The sequence below is a fragment of the Hemiscyllium ocellatum genome, chromosome 28, assembly GCF_020745735.1.
Source record: "Hemiscyllium ocellatum isolate sHemOce1 chromosome 28, sHemOce1.pat.X.cur, whole genome shotgun sequence".
NCBI lineage: Eukaryota > Metazoa > Chordata > Chondrichthyes > Orectolobiformes > Hemiscylliidae > Hemiscyllium > Hemiscyllium ocellatum.
The window spans coordinates 32239060-32249299 of NC_083428.1; the positions used below are offsets into that span (position 1 = coordinate 32239060).

The window sequence follows — 10240 nt, forward strand, 5'->3', positions numbered from 1 at the left end:
AAAATTGATGTACAGAGAGATCTGTGGCACTGGAAAAGCACAGCAGGTCAGGCAGTATCTGAGGAGTAAGAGAATCGACGTTTCGGGCATAAGCCCTTCATCAGGAATAGACTTGTGGTCTGTGAGCCCATTTATCTCTCAGGGCCTGGCCCACAAGCCTATCCCTGATGAAGGGCTTATGCCTGAAACATTGATTCTCCTCTTCCTTGGATGATGCCTGACCTGCTGCGCATTTCCAGCGCTACATTGTCAACTCTGATTTCTAGCATCTGCAGTCCTCACTTTGTCTTAGAGCAGAGAGATCTGGGTGTTCAGGTCCATTGTACCCTGAAGGTGGCAATGCAGGTCGATAGTGGTCAAGGAGGCATACAGCATACTTTCCTTCATTGGACACGGTATTGAGTACAAGAGTAGGCAGCTCATGTCACAGTTGTATCGGACATTTATCGACTACATTTGGAATATTGCGTACAGTTCTGGTTGCCACATTACCAAAAAGATGTGGATGCTTTGGAGAGGGTGCAGAGGAGGTTCATCAAAATGTTGAAAAACTTGTTGCTGGAAAAGTGCAGCAGGTCAGGCAGCATCCAAGGAGCAGGAGAATCGACGTTTCGGGCATAAGCCCTTCTTCAGGAATGTGGAGGGTGTGCCAAGCAGGCTAAGATAAAAGGTAGGGAGAGGGGACCTGATTGAGGTCTACAAAAAACATGAGAGGTATAGACAGGGTGGATAGCAAGAAGGTTTTTCCCAGAGTGGAGGACTCAAATACTAGGGGACGTGAGTTCAAGGTCAGAGGGGAAAAGTTTGAGAGATATGCGTGGAAAGTTCTTTAAGCAGAGGATGGTGGGTGCCTGGAACACATTGCCATCAGAAGTGGTAGAGATGGGCACAATAGCGCCATTTGAGATGTATCTAGACAGATACATGAATGGCAGGGAGCAGAGGCATACAGATCCTTAGCAAATAGGCAACAGTTTTAAATAGAGGATCTGGATTGGCACAGGCTTGGAGGGCCAAAAGGCTTTTTCCTTTGCTGTAATTCTCTTTGTTCTTTGAGTCAAAATTCAGAAAGGACCACAGCATTTCTCTCCATCAGAGTGGACAATTGGTTATCTGTAGCTTGAGGGTAACCATTCTACAAGCATGGGTAAGGTGAGGAGGCAGGAATTTTGTGCACTTGGACCTTATAAAATGCATAATAGCTGCTCAGCCACCTGTTAAACAGTTCTCCTGAATGCTAGATTCCATTGACATTGATAGAAACAGAAATAAGAGAAGATATCTCCTCTTTACTCTGCCATTTAAACTCAACTCCTTCATATTCTTCTGTTTAGTTACTCAGCACATCTTGTCATTTTGAACAGGATGATAGTGTTGTCTGTATAAACAACATATGAACTGTACAGATTCAAATAAATGTTGTCCATCAGTTTTTAAAGGGCAGTTAGGTTTGGACAATAGACACTGACCTCACTGGCAAAGCCCTCATCCCATTAGGAATTGAGAGAAACCTCATGGAACCAAAAGCAAAATACTGCACATTAGAATTTCAAAATTGATTTTATGATTGAGAATCCCTACAGTGCGGAAACAGGCCCTTTGGCCCATCAAGTCCACACTGACCCTCTGAACAGTAACCAACCCAGACCCATTCCCCTACCCTATTATATTTACGCCTGACCAATGGTCAGTTTTCCACATTGTTGGGGAGATGCCAGTGTTGTAACTGCACTAGAAGAGCTTGGCTAGGAGAGTGGAAAGTTCTGGAGCACAAGTCTTCAGTACTGTTGCTGGAATGTTGCCAGGAACCTTTGCAGTATGCAGTACCTCCAGCCATTTCTTAATATCATATGGAGGAAATCAAATTGGCTGAAGACTGGTATCTGTACTGCTGGGGACCACTGGAGGAGGCCGAGATGGATCATCCACTTGGCAGTTCTGGCTAAAGATTGCTGCGAAAGCTTCGGTCTTATCTTTTGCACTGATATGCTGGGCTCTTCCATCATTGAGGGTGGGGATATTTGTCAAGCCTCCTTCTTCTGTGAGTTATTTAATCGTCCACCATCATTCATAACTGGATGTGGCAGGACTGCAGAGCTTACATCTAAGAACAGAAAATGCTGTAAATACTCAGTATGACTAATGGCACCTGCAGAAGGGAACAAATGCAACAGTTGGGATTTTCAATGAGCCACAGGGTCAGGATCTGGTGAAGTTGGGACCCAATGTAGGCGAGCTTCAAAATCCTCAGTCTCAAAGATTGTCTCGGAATCCAAATGACTCCAGACAGTTTCAAATGAATAATTCTTTAAGCTCTTTCTGGAAAATGTTAAGGTGCCTGCCTGTTCCTAAATGTAGTTTTCAATTTCTTGACCTAACAATCCCGTTCATGTCAGCACACAGTTGTCGTGCTTACTGTGGAACTGAAATCTCTCTGCAGCTGCCTTGGAAACCAGATGTTTGGGCTCAACTAGAACTGTCACAAGCGCTGGGACCTGACTTCGTTCTTTCAGGCTTCTGTTCACCTCATTCCACCTCTATGTCTTTTCTAGGAGCTGTCTGCTCCAATCGGCAGGGCAACATCAGCTCCTAACACAGCTAACACATTCTTTATCACTGGCATCATGTGTCTACTCTACTCCTGGCAAGTTAGGTCAGTTACATTTAAAAATCACATCCTGACAGTGACACAGAGTGGTACTGGATTCGAACTGGGTGTTGAGATCATTGAAAATCCAGCCCAATGTTTCAGGCCAATGACTTTTCACCAGAACTCCGAGTTCTTGTATTGCTGTATAATTAAGCTAATATAATTGCCCTGTGTGAATTTGTTTGTGCCATATTACATTGTGTTTAGTGCTCTGAATTTCGTCTGAAAATAATCCTGTGCAGTGCCTAATACTTTACTGTGTTAAAGATGCTACGTAAATGCAGGTTGTTGTAGTAATAAACTATATTTATATTCCTGTGCAGTAAAAGACTGTATTATTGTGTTGCAATATCAATTTTAAAAATGCTGTCATTGTAATTCAGAAGTGGTAGAGGTGGGCACATTTTGTTGCTGAGTGGCAGCATTTGTTTTCCATCCTTAACTGTCCTTGAGAAGATGGTAGTGAACTGCCACTGGTATTTTGGCAGCAGCAAGGTAACAAGCACAGAACCTCCACCACTCAATCAGAACTTGAGCCTTATTTAGAGGTGTGGCCTAAAATTCAGATTGCAATGTGCTTGTGCTGTAACACAGTATTGTATATTAGTGCTGTAATGTAGTGTGTTAGAGATGTAATGGGACTGTTAATGATGAAATGGAGCATTAGTGCTGTAACACAGTGTGTTATTGCTGCAGTGCAGTGTGTTACTGCTGTAAATCTGTATATTTGAGTAAATTTAAGGAGACAGGCTGATTTTTAATTAGTAACGGGTTTAACGATTATAAACAGTGGGCAGGAAAGTGGATTTGAGGCCAAGGTGAGATCAGTCATGATCGTATTAAATAGTAGGCCAGGCTTGAGGGGCTGAATTGTCTACTCTTGCTCCTCGTCCTCATGTCTTAACAGCGCGTTTGTGTATTAAAACCGTGTCCTGTAATATATTGATAGTGCTGCAGAATTGTGCAGTTTTATAATGTGATGTAAGTGTATAACAGTGTGTGTTTAAGTGCTCTAATGCTGTGTATTTGTGCTCTAATCCAGTGTAATAGCACTGTAATGCAGTATATTAGTGTGACATAATGTGGCAGTGCTACAACTGTGTTAATGCAACAAACTGTGTTGGTGCAGCAATTCAGTCTAGTAGTGCCCTTTTTGCTGTACCAGTAGTTCAGTTGTGGCTTTTTCTATCAATGCCATTGGGTTAGGGATGAGGAACAGTCACTCATCCACTATCCAATGATCACTGCTATTGGCTTGACTACAATAGACTCTGTAGTTAAATTAACAAGTGAAGAAGATGTTTGGTATGCTTTCCTTTTATTGGTCAGAGTATTGAGTACAGGAGTTGGGAGGTCATGTTGCAGCTGTACAGGACATTGGTTTGACCACTGTTGGAATATTGCGTGCAATTCTGGTCTCCTTCCCATCGGAAAGATGCTGTGAAACTTGAAAGGGTTCAGAAAAGATTTACAAGGATGTTGCCAGGGTTGGAGGATCTGAGCTACAGGGAAAGGCTGAACAGGCTGGGGCTATTTTGCCTGGAGCGTTGGAGGCTGAGGGGTGACCTTATAGAGGTTTACAAAATTGAGGGGCATGGATAGTATAAATAGGCAAAGTCTTTTCCCTGGGTTCGGGGAGTCCAGAACCAGAGGGCATAGGTTTAGGGTGAGAGGGGAAAGATATAAAAGAGACCGAAGGGGCAACTTTTTCATGCAGAGGGTGGTACATGTATGGAATGAGCTGCCAGAGGATGTGGTGGAGGCTGGTACAATTGCAACATTTAGGAAGGGTTTGGAGGGATATGGGCCGGGTGCTGGCAGGTGGGACTAGATTGGGTTGGGATATCTAGTCGGCATGGATGGGTTGGACAGAAGGGTCTGTTTTCATGCTGTACATCTCTGACTCTATAACATGAATCAGGGATAAACCTGCACCTTCTTGGTTTATGCAGATGGTAATCATGCCTTAGTGGTAACATTCTGAGTCAGTAGGTACTTGCTTAATTTCTCAGTCCAGAGACTTCAACATAAACTGCAGGTTGGCACTTCAGTGCACGACTGTAGGAGTGCTGCATTGGCTGAGATGCCATTTTTCAACTGGGACTTCAAGGTCCCGTTAATCCGCTCAGTCCTGTTAACCTTCTCATCATTCAAAGCAGACCTTGGCAGTTATCTTCTGTGTTTTTTCCTGTATTTATCCCACAAATGATCAGTTTAAAAAAAACAAGTCTGTGAGAGCTGATTTTTGGATCATGCTGTGAGCCAACTATCTGCCTTGTTTTTACAATGTCATTGTGACAATATTTCTAAAAATACTTAAACGGCTGCTAAGCACTTTGAAATATCATGTGTTTGGGAAAGGCCCTACACAAATGTAACTTTGTTTCTGTGATTGAGTCCACAATAAGCAGTGCAATTTATCTTTGAATATTTGGAGAGCTAAGAAAACTAGATAAATCATAATCAAGGTCTGTAAAACTTTTAAACTGACTGTGAGACGTTGTGGTGGGGAATTGACAGGTAATCCAGTCTTATCCAAAAGTTTTAAACTTTACTATTTAAAGTGTAAAATAATAACTCTCTGCACTTACTAATCCAATCAGTGAAACAACACTCATGAGCAAACAATGTTTCATTCAGTGTTTGAATTTAAATCAGTGAATATTTGGATAATGCTAATCTTCTTTTAAAACTTCAGAGTTTTTAGGTAGCTGTGAAACTGAGTTTCTAGGCAGGGTCGCCAAGCAGAAACCTTTGAGCAGTCAGACTTGTTCAGCAGGAACAGCAGCATAGCTAAGTGGTTGGTAATTTCAGAGAACGATTCTTATGCCATTAGCTCTCACTTGCTGGTTTTGTTGCACCATTAGTCTTCTGCAAACTTATAGACCAAAAATTACTGTCAGCTGAACCTTCCACCTTGTTCACACACTGGGACAGCTAATGCAGACAATCAGTTTAACCATGCTCTGCCAGATCAGAATAGCCTCATCCAGCACTATACATCCTGTTCACATCTGGCAAAACTTCTCAGTATTCCAGGATTGTCCCACAATGCAAAGCTAATTCACAGTTTCTTTCCTTCACTGCAAATAGCTTTTAAAGGAATTCTTTAACGTCTCCTCAATCCTTAAAAGCAAGAAAAAGTATGCTCTTTATCACGAAGATTGAGACTATTCACTTAGTTACCACTAAGTTCAGATAGGTCACCAGGCTTAATATCCACTAATGCGTCTCTTGTCTTAACTTTGAAGTTGCACATTTCTCTAGCTTATCTTTCCTCATGGCTTCTTCAAGTTCACTTTGTCCTTGAGACTCATCTGTTTTTCCTTTGACTGTATTCAGACTTAATCCTTAATGACCCAACTTCATTTTGCTCATAGTTTTCTTTTGTGTACTTTCCCTAACTTCTTCAAGTTTACTTTCAGCAGCCCGCTCTTCAAATGTCTGACCCATAACACTGGCTTTGTAAATTATCATGCCGTCTCTTCTCCCTTTTTGCTGCAAAGTCTTTGAATGTGCTGCTGTATCCCATATCTGTGCTTATTTTCTTGGGAACTCTATTGAAAGACTCCAATCAGGGTTCCACCCGCGTTACCTATAAAAATTATTTTTATGAACGTCGTAACTGATTACAATCCTATGTGATTGTAACATATGGTAAAACATCTCACCTTCAGCATTCTCCAACTTTATCCAAAAACAGTGTTAGTTTCCACATGCACGCTTGTGAGTCCCAGATCCACCTTACTACCACCTCACTGATCTCCTCTATTATCTCTAAATTATCAGACAGCATGTATGGCTTTTAGTAATCGACAAGCAGGAACTTTCTCTAATGAGATATTATGAAAATTAGCACATTGTCCTCAGTCCTGACAGAAACTCAATCTTCTTACCACTGTCTTTAACTGGAAAACATCCGAGGCTGAATCAGACAGATAGCAACCTCGCCAATGTGACCCTGAGGTGAACCTGGGCAACCATTCCATCATTAAGATCACCTATCTCTTTGTCTCCTGCATAGCCTGATGCTCAAACCTTCATCTGTGCCTCAGTTCATTAGACTCAAGGGTGAACATCAGATCAAAATTAGAGGGGCCCAGGTATCTCACAGGCTTGTATGACCACCTTCAGTGGGGTAGTCCTTATTCGTACGAAATTCTTTTCACCCATAATCCCTATTCTCGTGGATTTATGTTTGCTCCCAATTAGGTAATGCCTCAACTTTAATTCAAATTCCTTCGTGATCTTGCTCTCCCTGTCATTGTAAATGTCTCCAGCCAAGTACACCGTGAGGGTTATCCATGTTCCTCCAAGTTTAATTTCATGTCACCTTCAAACCTAGTTGATCCATCATCAGCTGTCAAGGCCCTGAACTCAGGAATAGTTTCCCTCTTTCCTATTTTAAAATCTAACCAATTTGAGTTTTCACTTGCCTATGTCTCTTTAGGTGAGTTGGTATCAAATTTTGTTTGGTAACTCTTGTGAAATTTCTTGGGATGTTTTACAATGTTAAAGATTCAAAATATATGCACAAGTTGTTATTTTCCCTATTGTATTCTGCTGCCTATGTTAAAAATAATACATCTATCCACCAATATGACCAATGGAAATTTTTCAGTCGTCATTGACTTGCTCAGACTAGCCATCGGAAATCATGGGACTTTGCAAGCAAATTATACAATGTGAGTGAAGTACGAACAGTTTGAAAAACAGTGTCCACACTGACAATTAAGGATTAGCAATTCAGTTTTTAGCTAAGTTGGTGTTTGCCTGGGAAGGAAATTTTACAGGTGGTTGTGATCCCATGCATCTGCTACCCTTGTCCTTCCAGGTGGTAGAGGTCAGAGGTATGGAAGGTGTTTTCGAAGGAGCCTTGGTGAATTCAGGTGCTTAATATTTACCTTGCATTTGAGTCCACAAAATCACAAAAATTGGTACTAGTACAATGAAATATCACTAACTGCACATCATCTTCGAAAGCTTTGAAGATCTTCTTACTCTGCAGTTTAATCAATTAATTTTAGCCTCACTTTAGCTTTAATACCATCACATTACCAACAATTAAATCATTGACAGGTTCTTGATTGCTCCAGTGAATAATGAAACCACATTGATTAAGAAGCTCCCTGGTTCGAATGCTGGTTTATAAAGAGTGAGATGCTCAGGTAGTGTCTGGTGAGCTACACATAGTCACACTGTTGTCAGACATGAGAGGTACGGGAACTCACTAACTAACTGTTGATTCCTGCTTTTAAGTTGGTGTAAGTGGATTCTGGGCAAAGTCCCACATTCTCTCCTTCACACACAATTGAACAACCTACTGATAGTCACTAGCAAGGAGGAGTGAGGTACTGGAGGATAAGCTGAACTCTGGCATTTTAAGGAGCTAGGGAGAGAGAAGTTGAATAGGAAAGGTGCAGAACATGTGAAATGGGTTATGTGTTTTGAAGAGCAGCATTCATACAAACACTGAACAGGGTGTTACATTATTCCCGATGAAACCATGAGTTAAAAATAAGATGCAGATCATTCTGAATCCAAGTTTCTGATACAATAGAATCATTCTATGTTGAGTATATGAGGCACATATCAGATATAATATTGAGGGACTGACTTTGGGTGTGTTCAACATGTGGCTCTCAAAACATTTTTGCGCTGCTTGGTAAGCAGTAGAATCATTGTCTCAAATTGCTCCTGCCATTTACAGACGTAGAACCTGCAGTATTTCAATCCATTCTTATACATTTTTAAATGCTCTATAGATTCCACTCAGCTAAAAATCATTCGTCCAAAACTAGATTCTAGAATTAGACATGGAATACTTTATGATAAGCCAATTGCTTTCACATTAAAATGTCTAAATGAAATGATGCCACAGGTTTATCTTAAACAGATGATACAAGGTAAATCAAATATTAAGTACAAAGGACTAGAGCTGAAATCTGAAACCTATCTCATACACCTTTTCATTAGATCGTTAAGATTTCATTGGATGATGACCATAACTTTATTTAAAATATTTTTTCATTTTACATACTAAAATGTCATTTAGCAGTTGATCTTTTATAGGTAATAAAACATAACTACAAGACTGTTAAAATAGGATCAGCATCAAATTCATTCCAATTGTGCCCAGGTTGAAACTTGGTGGAGTCACCAAAAGAAAAACATTGATTCAAAGTTTTTTCCCAGGTATTGCTTCCTCTTAAAGATAGCAGTTTTACTCACCAAGATAAAGGTCCCTATGTGTAGAAAGTGAGGAAATCCTGCAGTTTGCTGTTTAAATCCTCACCCTTGATAAAATATTTTCTTCATTCTTAGGTTTTATAGCACGCACCAAACCACTGGAGGCAACTGAAAGAGAGAATCCGCCCGTTCTTAGGTGAAGGAGTAGGCGGATAACTCTCACCTCATTACCCTACAGTTAAGTATCAGGTTTACAAAGAGATTAACTCTTTCTGGTGCTAAAGGAAAGAAAGAGAGGAGGACATCACCATAGTGGTAATATCACCGAATTATAAATCCCAAAGCCTCAGGTTATGTTTTGGAGATATGGGTTCAAATCCCAATATAAAAGTTCATGAAATTTGAATTCAATTAGTAAATCCGAAATTGAAAAGCTAGTCTTTGTAAATGGTAATCATGAAATTTTTACCAATTGTGCTTTTCTTAGGTTTGCAGCATAATTAAAATTATAATCTGTGTTGCCTATCAATGGGCAAAAAAAACACTGTCACTCTGGAAGGATCCTTGTGAAGATCTCCCCCACGTCAGAGAGCAAGTAGTTCCCCCTGTAGTCACTGCAATTCGGTTTGTCTTCTTGAATGTAGCCATAATCACAACATCCTCGATATTCCTTGGTATACACTGCTCTTCCTAAATGGCATGTGACTGACCAAAATGGAGAAGGTAAAGGAGGCAATGCACACTTTAAAAAAACCTTTGTTTGGAACTTGCAGAAGTGAGAATATCAGATGGAGTGTACAAACCTGCAGATAATTCATCTATGTGACCTTCCAAGAAGCACTCCTTGCTTGTGGCAAAGTTTGCAGACTATGCATTAGACTCAACAGCCATTTTATAACTCATCCATCCAGACAGACAGTAAGTAATTCTCAACTCAATGGACTGCATAAGAAGACACCCCCTCCACACACTGCCAATAAACTCTTCCACAATGTAGATACACAATTTTGTTCTTGCCAATTCAGTTCTGCTATGCCTGATTCCATGTAACCTGAACTTCAACACAAAGTGTGCCATCCTAATGTTGTGTTTAACTTTGTACTGCATGTAAAACTTCACAATAGGTAATCGCACAATCTATTTCCACCTCTACTACATATTTCACCTTGTCTTACGACCTTTCCTCAGGCAAGGTTTCTCAACTTGCTGTGGTTCCAAATGGGCTACCTTGAACTGTTAAGCTTTCAAGTGAGTGTGGCTGAACTGGCTTCACTTAGTTATTTACCATTTCCCTTTTAAGTCACAACAAGGTTTCATTCAAAAGTATCCCTTCTGTTTTTCCCTGACCCAAATGAATTTGTATTCAAAGGAGTCATTTTAACCAGACTTTCTTGATTCACA

General features: G+C 40.6%; 1 protein-coding gene across 2 annotated transcripts in view; it reads right to left on the reverse strand.

The window, feature by feature from the left end:
• Window positions 1-9021, reverse strand: part of LOC132828926 (tight junction protein ZO-3-like) — an 88688-nt gene extending 79667 nt beyond the window's left edge. For both annotated transcript variants that reach the window (XM_060846130.1, XM_060846129.1), the window contains exon 1: window positions 8882-9021. The gene's annotated coding sequence lies outside the window, so the exon portion shown is untranslated. The remainder of the gene's footprint in view (window positions 1-8881) is intronic.
• Between the last annotated feature and the right edge of the window lie 1219 nt (window positions 9022-10240).